Source organism: Macaca fascicularis, chromosome 14 (genome assembly GCF_037993035.2).
Source record: "Macaca fascicularis isolate 582-1 chromosome 14, T2T-MFA8v1.1".
Taxonomy (NCBI): Eukaryota; Metazoa; Chordata; class Mammalia; order Primates; family Cercopithecidae; genus Macaca; species Macaca fascicularis.
In genome coordinates this window covers 85,122,590-85,143,145 of record NC_088388.1, presented here as the reverse complement: position 1 = coordinate 85,143,145, position 20,556 = coordinate 85,122,590, and the positions used below count along the sequence as shown (strand labels likewise).

General features: G+C 39.4%; 1 long non-coding RNA gene across 3 annotated transcripts in view; it reads right to left on the bottom strand.

Moving 5' to 3' along the window:
* LOC135967224 (uncharacterized) overlaps positions 1–20,556 on the bottom strand; it is a 99,339-nt gene that overhangs the window by 75,367 nt on the left and 3,416 nt on the right. For all 3 annotated transcript variants that reach the window (XR_010581212.2, XR_012423591.1, XR_012423590.1), the window contains exon 2: positions 18,602–18,649. This is a non-coding gene — a long non-coding RNA (uncharacterized lncRNA). The remainder of the gene's footprint in view (positions 1–18,601; positions 18,650–20,556) is intronic.

Below are 20,556 nucleotides of genomic sequence, written 5' to 3'. Positions count from 1 at the left end.
GAGTCACCTTGCAGGGAGAGATTCTTAGAGGGCTCTCTAAGAAGGAAATGAAACCCAAAATAATAATCTCTGGAATGGATTTAGGAAGGGTCTTATTGGTTCAAGGAAACCACATGAACTATAAACCGTATTTTAAAACAAACAAAATGTCATTCCTCTGTCTCCCCCATAGTAATGCTGTAAATTTTCCTAATACTATCTAGTCTTATATTTTATTTTTCCTTTCTTTTTTTTTTTTTTTTTTTTTTTTTGACTTGGAGTTTCGCTCTGTCACCCAGGCTGGAGTACAGTGGCACAATCTTGGCTCACTGCAATCTCTGCCTCCCAGGTTCATGCCATTCTCCTGCCTCAGTCTCCCAAGTAACTGGAACTATAGGCACCCACCACCATGCACAGCTAATTTTTTGTATTTTTTTTTAGTAGAGATGGGGTTTCACCGTGTTCGCCAGGATGGTCTCGATCTCCTAACCTCCTGATCTGCCCACCTCGGCCTCCCAAAGTGCTGGTGTGAGCCACCGCTCCCAGCCTCTTTCTTTTTTTCGTAGAGATGGGGTCTCACTATGTTGCCTAGGCTGGTCTCAAACTTCTGGGCTCTAACAATCCTCCTGCCTCAGTCTCCCAAAGTACTGGGATTACAGGCATGAGCCACTATGCCTGGCCTCTATATATATATTATATGTATATACACACACACACACATATGTATACTTGTGTGTATGTGTGTGTGTGTATATATATGTATATACAGTTTGTTTTAAAGACAGGGTCTCACTCCCAGGCTGGAGTGCAGTGGCACGATCATGGCTTATTGCAACTTCAAATGCCGGCACTCAAGTGATCCTCTCTCCCTCAGCCTTCCTAGTAGCAAGGACTACAGGCACACACCACCATACCCAGCTAATTATTTCAATTTAATTTTTGTAGAGACAGGGTCTTGCTATGTTGCTTGGGCTGGTCTTGAACTCCTAGGCTTATGAGATCCTTCTGCCTTGGCTTCCCAAAGTGCTGCGATTACAGGCATGAGGCCCTGCGCCTGGCCCAGATACGTATTTGTAAAAGCTCCATATTTGTTACCTATTATCCCAAGACTTAGTGACTTAAAACAATAGCATCTCAGTGGGCACTGTGACATGTGCCGGTAGTCCCTGCTACTTGGGAGGCTGAGGCAGGAGTATGTCTTGAGCCCAGGAATTCCAGGCTGTAGTGTACTGATTGTGCACTTTTGAATAGTCACTGCACTCCCAGCCTGGGCAACATAGGGAGACTCTGTCTCTAAAAAAATAAACGAAAAACAGTATCTCACATAGTTTCCATAGGCCAGGAATTTGGAAAGAGCTTAGCTGGTTGGTTCTGGCTCAGCGTGCCTCATGGGGTTGTAATCAAGATGTTGGTCAGGGCTTCTGGAGGCTTTACTCTGGTGTGGGAAGATCTGCTTCCAAGATGGCTCATTCACAGGCTGGCAAGTTAGTGCAGGCTGCTGGCGGGAGGTCTGAGTTCTTCGCCACGTCGACCTTTCCCTTGGACTGTTTGAGTGTTCTCATAACTTGGTGGCTGATTCCTGCCAGAGTGAGTAAGCCAGGAAAGAGCAAAGTGGAAGCTGCAATATTGTTTATGACCTTACCCTCAGAAGTCAAACATCCTCAATTCCTCAATATTCTATTGGTTGCACAGGTATTCCTGTTCATCATGGGCAGGGGCTATACAAGGACTTGAATACCAAGAGGTAAAGGTCACTTAGATCCATTTTGGATGCTGACTAGTACAAGTCCCCAAATTTTTTCTTTCTTTCTTTCTCTTTCTCTCTTTCTTTCTTTTCTTTCTTTCTTGCTTTCCTTCTTTCTTTCTCTCATTCTTTCTTTCTTTCTTGTTGTTTTTTCTTCAGAGTCTCACTTTGTCACCCAGGCTAGAGTGCAGTGGTGTGATCTTGGCTCTCTGCAACCTCTACCTCCCGGATTCAAGGGATTTTCCTGCCTCAGCCTCCCCAGTAGCTGGGATTACAGACACCCACCACCACGTTTGGCTAATTTTTGTGTTTTTTTAGTAGAGACAGGGTTTTGTCATGTTGGCCAGGCTGCTCTTGAACTCCTGACCTTAGGTGATCCGCCTGCCTCAGCCTCCGAAAGTGCTGGGATTACAGGCATGAACCACCGCACTTGATCAAAATTTGCTATTTTTGTGGTTAAAAAACGTAGCTAATATTAGCAATTTCATGTTTTCAACCTATTATTTATAAAGGTGCTACCATGAGCTAAGACACTTGTGATAAATTTTTAAGAAGGTATAAATATAAAAATACTTTTCTTTCTAAACATTAATCAGAATTTCAAATGAACGAGAATAAACTATTTGTTCTTCAAGCATTGTAGTTATTTGAAATGTTACTATATCATCGATATTCTCATAAAGTTTTTGATGCATGAGCCAAAGGATGTGTGGCAGAAGTTCTGAGAGGGCAACAAATCAGTGTGACTTGATGAAAGCGGTTTAACATCCCTGGGATCAATTTTCCTCATCTGTAAGTGACGGAATGGGTTAGATGGCATGTAAGTAGTCTTTCTGTGCTAAAAATTTTTAACATGTCTTTTTTTTTTTTTTTTTTTTTGAGACAGAGTCTTGCTCTGTCACCCAGGCTAGAATGCTGTGGCATGACCGCGGCTCACTGCAACCTCCTCCTCCCAGGTTCAAGCGATTCTTTTGCCTCAGCCTCCTGAGTAGCTGGGATTACAGGTGTGTACCACTAAACCTGGCTAATTTTTGTATTGTTAGTAGAGATAAGGTTTCACCCTGTTGGCCAGGCTGGTCTTGAACTCCTGACCTCAACTGATCTACCTGCCTTGGTTTCCCAAAGTGCTGGGATTACAGGCATGAAGCACAGCACCCGGCCTTAACATGTCTTCATATACTGTGTATGAGCCACTACCGGTTCCTTTCTTTTTTTTTTTTTTTTTTTTTTTTTTTTTTTTGAGACGGAGTCTCGCTCTGTCGCCCGGGCTGGAGTGCAGTGGCCGGATCTCAGCTCACTGCAAGCTCCGCCTCCCGGGTTTACGCCATTCTCCTGCCTCAGCCTCCTGTGTAGCTGGGACTATAGGCGCCCGCCACCTCGCCCGGCTAGTTTTTTGTATTTTTTAGTAGAGACGGGGTTTCACCGTGTTGGCCAGGATGGTCTTGATCTCCTGACCTCGTGATCCACCCGTCTCGGCCTCCCAAAGTGCTGGGATTACAGGCTTGAGCCACCGCGCCCGGCCTCCTTTCTTAAACTCATCACAAAATTGCATATTTAAGTGCTAGAAAAATGACTGTAACTAAAGATGCTCATTTATTAACATATAATATTAATAGTTAAACTCAAGGTCTCTTCAGCTTTTTAAAGTAGTCTAGAGAGTCTTTCTTCCAGCTTTTTTCTCTCGAAAGCATAGACTGCCCTTCAGTAAATCAATTTACTTAATTTGACTTGCTATATTTGACATTTTTTTGGGTTCACATATTTTTCTTGTGCCAAGTACTGCATTTTCCATTTCCCACAGAACCAGGACAAACTGTACATCCCCTGCTGTGTCCAGGGTAGATCTGGCTAAATGTCAACTATGTTAATTGGTATAGAGAAAACAGCAGCCCTATTTTTATCTGATTAAAAATCCCCACAAACATTCTCTTCTAAACTAAAGCTATGTCAGTACAAAGTGATTTAATTATAACATAAAGTTGGGCAGATGTGTCCCTCCAGCCTTTATTCTACTGTAGCATGCAGAAATGTTGCTGTTTCCTGGAATCCTCAAGCATCTAAAATTTTAATCCTACTTCTGGAGGTTTAGAATTCAGTACTTGAAACTTTCTCTAGTTTGCCAACTGGAATAAAATATATTTGCTTTAAAGTGATATGTTTAAACAAAAGATTTGAATTAATCTATAGAACCTTATTTAAAAGATAGTTGGAAATACTTTATTCCACTGTTAAAAAGTCTACGTCTTAAAAATTGCCCCAGGATGAGCAGATTATGTAATATAATTGCTTTAGTTAAACGAGGTGTGGGAGGTGTGGGTGTAAAAGAGTAAAAGGTAATGAACTTTGATAAATTTATATGAGCTATAACAAGGTACCAGGGAAAACTTAATTTTATCAGAGAGTGACTATATATCTTCAGTGCTCATTCAAAATTGTATGCTGCCCTTTAATGTTGGAATTACCCAGGACTGTCTTTAGCTCACTCCCAGGTTAACTTCATACATTGCATGATTTCACCAACTGCTTACACACTCACAGTGTTTGGGTCTGATCTCCAGCTTACTGAAAGCCACATCAATATCCTTTGGCATACTGGACAGTTCCATTTGGGTATCTCAGGAACAACTCTAAATCAGTATGTCTAGGACTTTCAGTTTTTATTCTGGCATGTAAGTAGCTTAAAAGTCACCCCTCGCCAGGCATACTGGCTCACACCTATAATCCCAGCACTCTGGGAGGCTGAGGTGGGTGGAGGGTCAGAAGTCCAAGACCAGCCTAGCCAACATGGTCAAACCTTGTCTCTACTAAAAATACGAAAATTAGCCAGGTGTGGTGGCACACGCCTGTAATCCCAGCTACTTGGAAGGCTGAGGCAGGAGAATCTCTTGAGCCCAGGAGGAGGAGGTTGCAGTGAGCCGAGGTCATGCCACTGCACTCCAGCCTGGGCAAAAGAGTGAGACTCCGTCTCAAAAAACAAAACAAAACAAAACAAAAAACCGTCACCACTCCATCCTAACAACAAATAAAAAAGCTGACCAAACAAAAAAATCTACAACATTTCTTAGATCTGTCAAAAAAAAAACGAGGTCACAGGTCACAGGGCAGACTGCTGCCCCAAAATTGAAGACAGGCAGGCAGATACAGGGAGCCAGTGCCAGGGTAGGAAAACCTAACCTATAATTAACAAATTGCTGGAGGTTCAGTGTGGACAAGTCTTCGAGTTATAAACTCCAGGGGGACCTTGTCCTAGGAGGCCCTAACACTTTTGTGAGTTTTACCTCCTGAAGCTCTACCAGGTACACACAGTCAATACTGGAGAAAAATCCCTCATGCTTCTTGCAGGGGAAGAGAAAAAGGAACCATTTTTAAATATGATAGAGCACTTCTTTCTTAACAAGGTCTACCATCATGGGAAACTGTTTTATCTGAGTGGATTTTTTTTCCAACACCAGCAACCAATTCTCCAATTCTCTGGATACCAGTTGGATGCCAACAAATTCCATTCAATTCTGACACTAACTACCTGGAGTTAGCTTCAGGCGCCATAGGGTTAAGGGCTCAATCTCTCAAGACCTCCTCCATTTAAAATGCCTATCAGAAGTCCCTGGGCACTCATACATCTGACTGATTGGCTATAAATATGGGGTTCTTTCTGGGAGGCAGAGGTTGCGGTGAGCTGAGATCGCGCCACTGCACTTCAGCCTGGGTGACAGAGCAAAACTCCATCTCAAAATAAATAAAATAAAAGAATAAATAAATATGGGGTTCCCATGAGCCCCTCCTCAGGTTCAGTAATTGGCTAGAATGGCTCACAGTACTCAGGAAGGCACTTTACTTATATTTACTGGTTTAATATAAAGGACACAAGTGAACAACCAGATAAAGAAATGCACAGGGCAAGGTCTAGAATGGTCCTGAGCTCAGAAACTTCAGTTCCTGTGGAATTAGAATGCACCACCCTTCCAATACATGGATGTATTCGCCAATTCAGAAGCTCTCTGAATTTCATTGTTCAAGAGTTTTGATAGAGCTCAATCTCCAGGTCCCCATTCCCTCCCCAGAGGTTGATGAGTGGGGCTGAAAATTCTCACCCTCTAATCACTTGTTCTTTCTAGAGACCAGTTCTATCCTGAGGCCATCTAAGGGCCCCACCCTAAGCCACCTTATTTGTATAAATATAGACATGGTGGAGAGGGGCTTGTTATGAATAACAAAGGCACTCCTATCATTCCAAGGGAAATTCCAAAGGTTTTAGGAGTTCTGTGCCAGAAGACAGGAACAGACCAAATATATTTTTGTATTATACACAAGATTATTGTATTTTATATGATACCACAAGAGCCTAATCTACTGGGGGACTAAACTCTCAGTGCCTAACCTATCTGGAGGACTGGAAGTACACATGCTCAGAAAATACTGGAATCAAATCATTGGACTATAGAATGCTTTTCATCCCCCCAAACCTTACCACTTTACCCAAACCTTATCACTAAAGGCCTGTTTACCGGGATTTCTTTCACCTAGTTATTATGTCCAGATTCCAACAAAATAGTACTATACAAAAAACAAGTTTGAAGAAACTTAAGCATCAGAACCAGTTTCAGATATGGCATGGATTATGGGATTATCAGACTGAGAATTAAAACAAATATGATTAATATGTTAAGGCCTCTAATGTAAAAAGTAGACAACATTTAAGAACAGATGGAAAAATATAAGCAGAGAGATGGAAATTCTAAGAAAAAGTCAGAAAGAAAGGCTAGAGATCAAGAACACTAACAGAAATAAAGAATGCCGTTGATGAACTCCTTAGTAGACTGGACTAGGCTGAGGGAAGAATCTCTGAGCTTGAGGACGTGACAAGGAAACTTCCAAAAATGAAAGAAAAAGAGAAAAAAAATTCCCGGAGAAAAGAAACCCACAACAGAATATCCAAGAACTGTAAGACAACTACAAAAAGTGGAATTTACAGGTTGGAAATATCAGAAGGAGAAGAAAGAGAGAGAGGAACTAAAGCAATATTTGAAGCAATAATTTCCCCAAATTAATGTCAGACACCAAACCACAGACCCAAGAAGCTCAGAGAACACTAAGCAAAATAAATGCCCACCAAAACTATACTAAGCATATTTATTCAAACTTCAGAAAATCAAAAATAAAGAAAAAATCTTGAAAGAAGCTAGAGGGTAAAAACACCTTACCTATAATTACATCTGACTTCACCTCAGAAACCATACAAACAAGAATGAAGTGGAGCAAAATATTTAAAGTGTTGAAAGGAAAAAAACCAGCAACCTAGAATTCTGTACCCTGCAAAATTATCCTTCAAAAGTAAAGAAGAGCTGGGCATGGTGGCTCATGCCTGTAATCCCAGCACTTTGGGAGGCCAAGGCAGGCAGATCAGTTGAGGTCAGGAACTTGAGACCAGCCTGGCCAACATGGTAAAACCCCACCTCTACTAAAAATACAAAAAAATTAGCTGGGCATGGTGGTGGGTGCCTGTGGTCCCAGCTACTCAGGAGGCTGAGGCAGGAGAATCACTTGAACCTGGGAGGTAGAGGCTGCAGTGAGCCAAGATCATGCTCCTGCACTCCAGCCTGGGTGACAGAACAAGACTCTATCTCAAAAAAAAAAAAAAAAAAAAAGTGAAGAATAAATAAAGACTTTCTCAGACAAACAAAAATGAAAGGAATTTGCTGCCAGTAGACTTGCCCTGCAAGAAATTCTAAAAGAAATTCTTTCAAGAGAAGGAAAATGATATAGGTAAGAAACTTGCAACTATATAAAGAAAGGAAGAGCTTTGGGAATTTTATTTTTCTTATTCCTAATTTTTCTAATGTAACATTTTGTTCAAAATATTAATAGTAACAATGTATTTGACTATATATGTATATTACATATACATGCTTATGTATACCTATGGATAAGTGAAATAAATGACAGCAGTAATATCAGTGATAGGAGGGAGGAATTAGGAATACTTTGTTATTATAAGGTACTTGTGCTACCTGTGAAGTGGTATAGTGTTATCTGAAAGTAGACTTGAATTAGTTGTAAATGTATATAGCAAACCAGTTTGTAAGTGCAATCACTTACAAAAGTAAAAGCAAAACAAGTATAATCAATCAATATGCTAAGAAAGGACAGAAAACAGAATCACATAAAACACTCAATTAAAACCACAAAGGCAGAAAACATGTGGAAGACAAAAATAGGAACAAAGAATAAGGGCAATAAATGGAACACGAAAACAAATATGGTAGATATTAACCCAACTATATTAATAATTACTGTAAACATCAGTGGCCTAAGCACACCTTGTCAGACTAGGCTCAGTGGCTCACACCTTTAATATCAGCACTTTGGGAGGCTGAGGCCAGCAGATTGCTTGAGGCCAGGAGTTAGAGACCAGCCTGGCCAACATGGAGAAAACCAGTTTTTACTAAAAACACAAAAATTAGCGGGGCCATGGTGGTGCATGCCTGAGTAATCCCAGCTACTCAGGAAGCCAAGGGAGGAGAATCGCTTGAACCTGGGAGGCAGAGATTGCAGTGAGCCATGATTGCACCACTGCACTCTGGCCTGGACAACAGAGTGAGACTGTCTCAAAGAAACAAACAAGCAAGCAAAAAATAAGCACACCTTGTCAGAGTGGATCAAAAACCAAGCTCCAACTATATGCTGTCTACAAAAAACCTACTTTAAATATAAAGAAATATACATATTAAAAATGAAGTGATATAGAAAAATATACTATGCTAACACTAATCAAAATATAGGAGTAGCTATTATTCATTTCAGACAGGGCAGAATTCAGAGCAAGGAAATTATCAGGGATAAAGAGGAGCATTACATAATGATTTATCCCCTTTAGGGGTCAATACTCCAAGAAGACATAACAATACTTAACTTATATGTGCCTAACAGTAGAGCATCAAAATATGTGAGGCAAAAATGGATACGGCTACAAAGAGAAATACATGAATCCACTATTGTAGTTAGAGACTGTAATACTCCTCTATTAGGAATAACCAGATCCAGCAGGGAGAAAATCAGCAAGGATATAGTTGAACTCAAAACTATCACTCAACTAGATATAACTGACATCTACAGACCATTTTATCCAACAAAAACAGATTATATATCCTTCTCAAGCTCATGTAAAGTATTTGTCAAGAAAGACCATATTCTGGGCCATAAAATACACCTTAAAAAATTTAAAAGAATAAAAATTTTCCAATATCTGCTCTCAGGCCAAATGGAACTAAACTAGAAATCAGCGATAGAAGGTGGGAAGATCCCAAATAGTTGGATATTAAACAAAACGCTTCTAAATAACACGAGTCAAAAAAAAAAAAAAAAAAAACTCAAGAGAAATTTAAAAAATATTTTAAACTGCATGAAAATGAAAATATAATTTATCAAAATTTGTGGGATACAGCAAAAGGAGTACTTTGAGGTAAATTTATAGCACTGGATGCATATGCTACAAAAGAAGAAAGATCTAAAAATCAATAACCTAAGCCACCACCTTAGGGAATGACAAAAATAAGAGCAAATTAAGTCTAATGTGAGCAGAAGAAAATAATAATTAGAGCAAAAATCAATGAAATGGAAAACAGGAAATTAATAGAGAGAAATTTAAAAAATGAAAAGCTGATTATTTGAAAAGATCAATAAAATCAATAAACCTCTAACCAGGCTAAGAAAAAAACAGGAGAAGACACAAGTTAGTAATATCAGAGATGAAAGAAGGGACATTAAAAGGAAGGAACATTATGAACAACTCTATGCTCACAAATGTGATAACTTAGATGAAATGGAGTAACTTAAGAATTGTGAGGCTGGGAGTGGTGGCTCACACCTATAATTCCAGCACTTTGGAAGGCCGAGGCAGGTGAATCACGGGGTCAGGAGTTCGAGACCAGTCTGGCCAACATGGCAAAACCCCATCTCCACTAAAAATACAAAAATTAGCCGGGCATGGTGGCGAATGCCTGTAATCCTAGCTACTTGGGAGGCTGAGGCAGGAGAATCGCTTGAACCCGGGAGGCAGAGGTTGCAGTGAGCTGAGATCGCGCCACTGCACTCCAGCCTGGGCGACAGAGTGTGACTCTGTCTCAAAAAAAAAGAAAAAGAATTGTGAAAGACATAGTCTACAAAAACTTATACAGGAAAAAAACAGACCATCTGAATAGGCCTAGATGTATTTACAAAATGATACCAATAATTAATAACCTTCTGAAACACAAAGAACATGGCCAAGATGGGTTCACTGGTGAATTCTAACACATACTTAAGGGAAAAAAATAGATCAATTCTCTACAATCTCCTTCAGAAGATAAAAGCAGAGAATACTTCCTAACTCATTCCATGAGGCCAGCAGAATTCTAATACCAAAATCAGACGAACCTCATGAGAAAATGATAGACCAGTATCTCTCATGATATAGATGCAAAAATCCTCAAAAAATTAGTAAATTGAATCAAAGTATGTATAAAAAATTATAAAACATGACCAAGTGGGACTTATTCCAGGTATTCATGGCTGGTTCACCATTCAAATATCAATCAGTGTAACCTACCACATCAACAGGTTAAAGAAGAAAGCTCACATTATCATATAAACAGATATAGAAAAGTACTTGACAAAACCAAACACCATTCATGATAAAAACTCTCAGGAAACTAGGAATAGAAGGAAACTTCCTTAGCTTGATAAAGAACATCTACAACAACCCTACGGCTAACTTCATACGTAACACTGAGAAACTTGAAGCTTTCCCACTAAGATCATGAACAAGTCAAGGATGTCCTCTCACTGCTGCTTTTCAATTTTGTACTAGAAGTCCTAGCTAAGGCATTAAAATAAAAAAAAAAAAAAGGTATACAGATTGGGAAGGAAGAAATTAAACTGGCTTTGTTTACAGATGACATGATCATCTATGCAGAAAATCCAAAAGAATCAACCAAACCAACTCCTGGAACTAATAAGCTATTACAACAAGGTTGTAGGATACAATGTTAATATACAAAAATCAACCACTTGCCTATATATTAGCAAAAAACAAGTAGAATTTGAAGTTGAAAATACATTACTGTTTACATTAGCACATCCCCAAAATAAAATAGGTATAGATTTAACAAAATATGTACAAGGTCTATATGAGGAAGACTACAAATAAATTACATAACTGAAAAAACAGAGGAGTATTCTATGTTTACGGATAGGAAGACTCAATGTCATCAAGATGCTAGTTCTTCCCAATGCAATCCCAATCAAAATCCTAGCATGTTCTTTGTGGATACTGACAAACTAACTGTGAAGTTTATACGGAGAGGCAAAAGACCCAGAACAGCCAACTCACTGTTGAAGGAGAAGAACAGAAGAAGAAGACTGACACTACCTGATTTCAAGACTTACTATAAAGCTACAGTAATCAAGACAGCATGGTATTGGTAAAAGAATAGACAAAGAGATTAATGGAACAAAATAGCCCAGAAATAGGCCCACATAAACATAGTCAATTGATCTTTGACAAAAGAGCAAAGGCAATTCAATGGAGAAAAGATAGTTTTTTCAATAAGTTTTGTTGGAACAACTAGACATCTACATGCAAGAAAAAAAAAAAAGAATCTAGACACAGTCCTTATATCTTTCACAAAAATTAAGTCAAAATGGATTATATTCTAGAATCAGCATTAAGGATTTTAAAAATGGATCATAGACCTTGTCTTTAATCCATTTAGGATGCTCTAATAAATTACCATAGAGTGGGTAGCTTATTTATAACAGAAATTTATTTCTTGCAGTTCTGGAGAGTAGTAAATCAAAGATCAAGACACCGGCAGATTTGATGTCTAGTGAAGGTCCACTTCTTAATTCACAGATCACTGTTTTTTCACTGTGCCTTCACATGGCAGGAGGAAGGAATTTCTCTGGGCCTTTTATAAGGGTACTAATCCAATTAATGAGAGTTCCACCCACAGTAACCTAATGATCTCTCACAGGCTCCACCTCCTAATACCATCATTTTGGGGGTTAGGATTTTGGGGAGTGGATACGAACATTCATACCACAGCAAACCTAAATGTAAAACACAAAACTATAAAAGTCCCACACGATAACAAAGGAGAAAACCTAAATGACCTTGGGTATGGCAGTGACTTTTTAGATTCAACCCTATGCATGATTCATGAAATAATTGATAGCTGGACTTCATTAAAATTGAAAAACTTGGCCTGGCATGGTGGCTCATGTCTGTAATTTCAGTATTTTGGGAGTCCAAGGCAGGAGGATTGCTTGGGGCCACAAGTTTGAGACCAGTCTGGGCAACATAGTGAAACCCCATCTCTACAAAAAATAAACAAATTAGCCAGGCATGGTGGCACATGCCTGCAGTCCCAGCTACTGGGGAGGCTGAGGCAGGAGAATCACTTGAGCCCAGGAGATCAAGGCTGCAGTGACCCCTGATTGTGCCACTGCACTCCAGCCTGGGTGACAGAGTGAGACCCCGTCTTACAAAAAAGAGAAAAGAAAAGAAAAAAAAATTGAAAAACTTCTACTATGTGAAAGACAATGTAAAATTGAATAAGATAAACAATAGACTGGGAGTAAATATTTGCAAAATAAACATCTGATAAAGGACTGTTATCGAAAACATACAAAGAATACTTAAAACTCAACAATAAGAAAATGAACAGGCCAATTTAAAAATGAGCAAAATACCTGACCAGACACCTCACCAAAGAAGATACACAGATGGTAAGTAATCAGGTGAAACGATGTTCAACATCATATGTCATTGGGAGATCCAAATTAAAACAACAACGAGATACCACTACAAACCTATTAGAATGACCCAAAATTCAGAACACTGAATACCAAATGCTGAAGAGGATGTGTAGCAACAGAAACTCACATCCATTGCCAGTGGGAATGCAAAATGGTGGAGCCCCTTTGGAAGAGAGTTTGGCAGTTTCTCACAAAACAAACATATTCTTACCATACGATCTAGCAATTGTGCTCTTTAGTATTTACCCAAATGAACTGAAAACTTACGTTCGGCCAGGTGCAGTGGCTCACGCCTATAATCCCAGCACTTTGGGAGTCCATGGCAGGCGGATCACCTGAGGTCAAGAGTTTGAGGCTAGCCTGGCCAACATGGTGAAACCCTGTCTCTACAAAAAAACAAAAATTAGTTGGGCATGATGGCAGGTGCCTGTAATCCCAGCTACTTGGGAGGCTGAGGCAGGAGAATCGCTTGAACCCAGGAGACAGAGGTTGCAGTGAGCCCAGATGGCTCCATTGCACTCCAGCCTGGGCAACTGAACAAGACTCGGTCTCAAAAAAAAAAAAAAAAAAAAAGGAAAAAAGGAAAAGAAAACTTATGTCCACACAGAAAGATGCACATAGATGTTTATAGCAGCTTTATTAATAATTGCCAAAACTTGGAAGCAACTAAGATGTCCTTCAGTGGGTGAATGGATAAGTAAACTGTGGTACACCTAGATAACAAAATATTATTTAGTACTAAGAAGAAATGAGCTATTTCGCAATTGAGGAAAAGGCATTGAAGAATCTTACTTCCATATTACTAAGTGAAAGAAGCCAATCTTAAAAGGGTGTATACTGTATGATTCCAACTATATGATATTCTGGAAAAGGCAAAACTATGGAGACAGTGAAAAATCAATGATTGCCAGAGGTTGGGGAAGGGAGAGATAAATAGGCAGAGCACAGAGAATTTTTAGGTCAGTAAAACTATTCTGTATGATTCTATAATGGTGGATACATGTTATACATTTGTCAAAGCCCATAGAATGTACAACTCCAAGACTGAACCCTAATGTAAACAATGGACTTTCAGTGACAATGATGTGTCAATGTAGGTTCACTGATCGTAACAAATGTACAATTGTGGCACCTGATGTCCACAGTGGTGAAGATTGTGCATGTGTTGGGACAGGAGCTATGTGGGAACTGTCCGTATTTTCCACTCAATTTTTCTGTGAATTTAAACCTTCTCTAAAAAAAAAAAGTTTATTAATTTAAAAAATCAGTATGTTCAAACTGAATACAACATTCTTTCCCTGCTACCTTTCCAACTTCCCCCTGCTCCAGGATTCTCCTTTTTAGTGAATAGCATCATGATACAACTGGAAACTTAGGAATCAACCTAAAATTTGCATTCTCCTTAATCCATTTCATGCAATCTCTTTGCCAACTCCTATGCATTTTCACCTCTAGAATCAATAGCCTTCTCCTTATTTCTAATGCCACTATCATACTCTATCCACCAGCTAGTTTTATTTTGATCTTGCCCTTGGGATAAGTGTTATAAAGGAGTACAACTATTTTTATGAGCTTTTTGTTTTCTAATCTTCTGTAATCCCACTGTGAATTAGGCCTAATGAAGACCATAAAATGTAAAATTTAGCTGTCCAAAACTTTCTTGATATCTCATAACAAGGCTGTAATTGAACTAAAAACCAAAACATTATACAGGTAAAGGAAGGAGATGGAATCCTGGTTTCTGGCTCAGGGGATCATTTAAAAGACTAATTGAATTTCAAGTATGAGAGGTTCCACAAAGATCAGTTAGTTCTCGTATCATTTCTGTCCTTAGCATCTTTCAATCTTCTTGCCTTCAGGACAATATCCAGGCTCTTTTTAATTGTGGCATATAAGCTATCTTCCTTCCAACTTCGTCTGTCCTTATTCTCCATTCACACAGTTATTCAGTCCAAAATCCTAAGAGTCATCCTTTCATAGTCTTTACTTGAGCAACTGTACCCAGATTCTACTTTCTACCATTCAATCCACCAGCAAATTCTGTTGATTCTCTATTCAACATATATCTATCTACTTCTTTTGACTTCCATGCCTACCACCCTAATTTAAGTCAGATCACTGCTCTTCTGGTCTACAACAATTCCTTCTTTGCTATTTTTCTTGCTTCTATTCTTATTTTACATTCCATTCTCTACACAGCAACAAGAATGTACTTTGCAAATTGCTGCCAAATCTCCCTGTATTAGTTTCCTCTTGTTGCTGCAACAAAATGACCACAAACATAGTGGTTTAACACAATAGAAATTTATTCTTTTATCTGATTTTAGACTTCTAACCTCCAGAAGTTACCTTCTTTTATGTTAGTGTTAAAATAAGTCTAGTGGGACCAAACACAAGATGCGGACAAGGATGATTCCTTCTAGTTTCCAAAGGGAATCTATTCATTGTTTCTTTCAGGTTCTAGGTGTGACTGGCATTCCTTGGATTGAGGCGATATCACTATCTCTACTTCTGTTATTACATAGCCTTTTCCTCCCTCTGATTGCCTGTGTTCTTCTTATAAGTACCCTGTGATTACATTGGTCCCACCCAGATAATCCAGGATAATCTCCCCATCCTAAACTTTATTAAATCTGCAATGCAACATTTCTTTTTTTTTTTTCTTTTTTGAGACGGAGTCTTGCTCTGTCACCGAGGCTGGAGTGCAGTGGCACAATCACAGCTGACTGCAACCTCCACCTCCCGGGTTTAAGAAATTCTTGTGCCTCAGCTTCCTGAGTAGCTGGGATTACAGGCATGCACCACCACGCCCAGTTAATTTTTGTATTTATATTTATTTATTTTTTTGAGACACAGTCTCGTTTGGTCACCCAGCTGGAGTACAGTGGTGCGATGTCAGCTCACTGCAACCTCCACCTCCCAGGTTCAAGTGATTCTCCTGCCTCAGCCTCCCGAGTAGCTAAGATTACAGGTGTGTGCCACCATGCCTGGCTAATTTTTGTATTTTTAGGAGAGATGAGGTTTCACCATGTTGGCCAGGCTGGTCTCAAACTCCTGACCTCAAGTGATCCACCTGCCTCAGCCTTTCGAAGTGCTAGAATTATAGGCGTGAGCCCTGTACCTAGCCAACATTTCTTTACCATGTAAAATATAGCCATAGGTTTCAGGCATTAGGACCTGCCATCTTTGGCAGGGAGGGGACACAATTTAGCCTGCCATCTCCATACAAAAACCATGAGAAAACCTGCTAATTATAAAAATCTGGATTTATTAAAGTTACTAATAAGGAGAAGCATCACCATAACAAAATTTTAGTAACGTCTCAAAAGGGGGAGTTAGGAAAAGGTATTACTTACAGGATTTGAGAGGAGGCTGGTGTTAATCATGGGGGGATTTATGGCTGACATTAGTAGCCAGTGCAGAGATTGGTTTAAATTTGTTAACTAGATGAGCTATAGAACATATGCGTGTGCAGAGTTACATTAAATCAGTTCATCTGTGGTTTAACTTGTAAGTCTCTAAGCAAGTTGGCGTTAGAACAATAAGGGCTTCAATTTTGTGTTTGTGTTGCATGTCATGGAATGGTACAGTTGATTCATTTTGCAAATCATTATAGTTTTTGCTTCATTTCTCAGTCTCCTTTCTTTCAGCCAATCTTCAACCCAAGCTGGAAGAAATACCATTATTACCTGGAACATCAGTCCAGATCTGCATTGCTATTTAATAAGTTGCAATGGTATATTGAGTTTTTCATGGTAGTTTTTTTGACCTCTTTATGAAACCTTCTCATTCCTTTTGTTGAATGATCATCTGTAAATTATCTAGTTTAACAATGGATGTGCAGCAGCATCTAAGACTCTGATGATCATTTATCTAGTAACTGCAATGCAGACAGACACTAAGACAAAAATGATTATAGAGTTCACAAGGCATTTCAAAGCCATAGTCCCAGGTTTTCAAAAGTGGACAATGAAAGCATGTGCCATAATCCATTTAGGTCTTCCTTATATAATCAAGTGTCTTTTCCCCTTTAATTTGGGTAGGGTTTGTTCAACCTTACTGCTGTATGAAGAATTGGTCCCGTATTTGTTGTCGAATGCCTTAGGAATACCATGAGTAAAGGACAAAGGTGTTCATTAACAATCAAGGACCTTACTCCAGAAGAGGGGGAATAAAATAGCCAAGAGGATAAAGATGCAAAGCCAAAAGGATAAACATATAAAGAACATGGCAATTTATGCCCCTGGGAAACCCTCACTGATTGCTCCAAGCAGAATTCAGGGTTCCTTTTCTCTGTTCTTTTAATACTGTATGCAACACCTCTATCATAGTACTTAACATACTGTGTTGGCATTTTGTCTAAGTCATCTCTGTATCCTGAGAATGTAGCAGAGTGCTTTGCTCATAGCAAATCCTGGGTAAATGTTGATTAATCCTATTTATGGAGTGACAACTGTGTGTCAAGCATTTTACTAGTTTTTTTGTATACATTATGTTAATCCTAACAGGAAATCTGCAAGATATTTACTATTATCCCTGTGTTATGTATTAGAAAGTGAGTAACTTGCCCAGAGTTTTGAACCTAAGTTCAAGATCTAATGTGTCTGACTCCAAATCCAGTATATCTCCCATTACTTGAAATGAATTAAGAAATATCCTTCATTTTTCTGATACCTATTGGTCAAAATTCAATATCCCAATATTAACATTAGCATTAAGCTTCTGATTTCATTTTAGTTCAATGTTGCATGTTCTAACACATTTTTACTTGATTCATCCTCTTAGGTTACAGAGAAAAATGGCCCCCAGGTATGTTAACATCTCATGTGTACTAATTTTGTTCTACTTCATAGAGAGGTTGTGTGTGTGTGTGTGTGCATGTGTGTTTGAGACAGGGGCTCACTCTGTTGCCCAAGCTGGAGTGTAGTGGCCCAATCTTAGCTCACTATAACCTCAAGCTCCTGGGCCCAAGCTATCCTCCTGCCTCAGTCTCCCAAGTAGCTGGTATTATAGCTGCACACCACCACACTTGGCTAAGTTTTTAAAATTTTGGTAGATAAGGAGTCTCGCTATGTTGCCTAGGCTGGTCTCTAACTCTTGGACTCAAGTGATCCTACCACTGAGGCCTCCCAAAGTGCCAGAATTACAGTTGAGGCACTGCACCATGCCTAATTAGAGTTTTTTTATGATGATTCAGGGTCAAGGTTTGGCTAATTTTCCCTTTCAAGGGATGGATTGTATTTAACAACCAGTCTAGACATCATCTCTGAATAACTAAAAAAGTCCAAATATAATGTTACTTTGAAATTTTTAAAGTAATATATCTGAAAGAAAGGAAAGTGTGGCAGGAATGTGTTAAAGATAGTAAGAGAGCCTCATACCTGTTAGAGAAGCTGGAGATTACCCTGATTATTGTTTTTGTAGCCATGCTAGATGTAGCAGTTTGTAAAGGGCCATATGGAATTTTTATGAAAATTTTAGAAGTACATGAAATAGTTCCACGAGGAACACAAGCAGTGAGAGCCCAGCTGTAAAGTTAGGTAGACCTGAGCTCTAATCCTACTTCCCCAACCTAACAGCTGAGCAAGCTTAAGCAAGTTACTTACTTTTCCTAAGCTTTAATTTCTTTATCAGTAAAATGGAGAGAAAAGAAGTGTATTAGGTAGGGTAGCTGATTACTGTAACAAACAGCATCAAAAATCTCAGGGGATTTATTTATTTAGAGACAGAGTTTTGCTCTTTCGCCCAAGCTGGAGTGAAGCAGCACAATCTTGGCTCAATGCAACCTCTGCCTCCGAGGGTTCAAACAATTCTCCTGCCTCAGCCTCCTGAGTAGCTGAGATTATAGGCGCATGCCACCATGCTCGGCTAATTTTTGTATTTTTAGTAGACACAGGGTTTCGCCATGTTGGTCAGGCTGGTCTCTAACTCCTGACCTCAGGTGATCCACCGCCTCAGCCTCCCAAAGTGCTGGGATTACAGGCATGAGCCACTGCGCTCGGCAGCATAATTTATGTTTCTGGTCATGCAGTTCTCACGGGCAGCATTCCTCCAAGGATTCATCTGTGACCCCAGGCTTCTTACATTTTGTGGTATTGACCTCCTCTAGATTCTCTGAAGTCTTCATTCAGCCTGTAAGAAGGGAAAGAAAGAGAATATGGAGCATGTGTAGGAGGTTTTTGAGGCCTTATGGGTCAAGACTTAAATGGCTTTCATTATTTCTGTCCACATTCTCTGGGACAGAAGTCAGTCACAAGATCCCAACTAATTGCAAAGGAGGCTGGGAAATGTGGTCTAACTCTGTGCTCAAGGGGGAAAGGACACAGTTTGCTGTCTCTGCCACTTAAGGTCATGAGGTTTTAGGGTGTAACTGAGATAATGTATGTAACGTGCTTAGAACAGGGTAAGTAATCAACAAAGTCACATATTATTATTGTTGTCACAAATACATATACTGGGAGTCTGAATAAGTTTCCTGCAGTTGGAAGTAGAATACAGTCATACATCACATAACAATGGGGAAAAGTGCTGAGAAACGTGTCATTAGGCAATTTTGTTGGTTTGTGAACATCACAGAGTGTACTTACAGAAGCCTAGATGGTATAGCCTACTACACACGAAGATTATATATTATAGCCTGTTGCTCCTAGCCTATAAACCTGTACCACACATTACTGTACTAAATAAGCAACTGTAACAAAATGGTATTTGTGTAGCTAAACATAAATCTAAACATAGAACAGATACAGCAAAAACAGGGTATTATAATTTATAGGACCACCCCTGTATCTGTGGTGATTGTTGACTGAAATGTCATGCGGCACATGACTTTATTTGTTTAGAGGTTCTAGCAAGGGAACTTAGTTACAAAGAAAAGTCCTTACCTTTGTAAGGTTATGTGAAGTTATGATCTCTAACTGACTGGCAGCATCAGGAAGTGTAAACACAGAAAGGTGAGGAAGGAAGGGTTTGCCATGTGTTTATATCAGTTTAGTTAGCTTAATATCAAAAGATTATAATTTAGATAATAAAGTATAATAATAAAAGTAAAAATTCTGGTCAATTTTCTCTTCCATATGCCTTTGCCACTTTCTTAAGTCATTGATGACGACTTAAGGTTCCTCAGGTGCAGCATACTTTTACCTATTTTCTCCTTTGTTACCACTTACAGACTAAGATCTCTAAGAACAGAGGCTCTGTTTGTCTTGCACATTATTTTATCTTAGCGTCTAGAAAACCCTGGCACATAGTATGCAGGCAAGAACTATCTGTTGAATAAATTTAGTCTATATTGGCAGCTGCTTCAAGTACTGGCTAAAGGGTCTGGGTAGAGTATTGGAAGGAGAATTATTTTTTAAATCTTGCTTCTGCCACTTACTTATCTGTGGGATTTTGGAAAGTTACTCAATTTCTAAGATTTGGCCGGGTGTGGTGGCTCATGCCTGTAATCCCAGCACTTTGGGAGGCCGAGGTGGGCAGATCATGAGGTGAGGAGATCCAGACCACTCTGGCTGACACGGTGAAACCCCATCTCTACTAAAAGTACAAAAAATTAGCCAGGCATGGTGGTGGGTGGGTGCCTGTAGTCCCAGCTACTCGGGAGGTTGAGGCAGGAGAATGGTGTGAACCCGGGAGGCGGAGCTTGCAGTGAGCCGAGATTGCGCCACTGCACTCCAGCCTGGGCAACAGAGTGAGATTCTGTCTCAAAAAAATAAAAATAAAAAGTAATTTCTAAGACTTGTCTGTTTTCTTGTATCGGATGGGCACGATACTTGGGCATGATATTTTTTGAAGTTATTGTTATGAGCATTAAATTTTTAAAGTGTAGTGTTTCTAGCACATAGGAGGCATTAAAAAAACTTGTTCCTTCTCCCAACACTCCCTGCCTCTCTACAACATACCTTTTAGTTGGAAGAGCCTAAGAAATATCTAGGAAATATGTTATTCAAGTTTTTTCCTTCTGTTTTTGGTCTGCTCCTTTACAATCAAAGCAAAGAGACCTTCAAGTTGAGAACTGACTAGTTCCCAAAGGACTGATA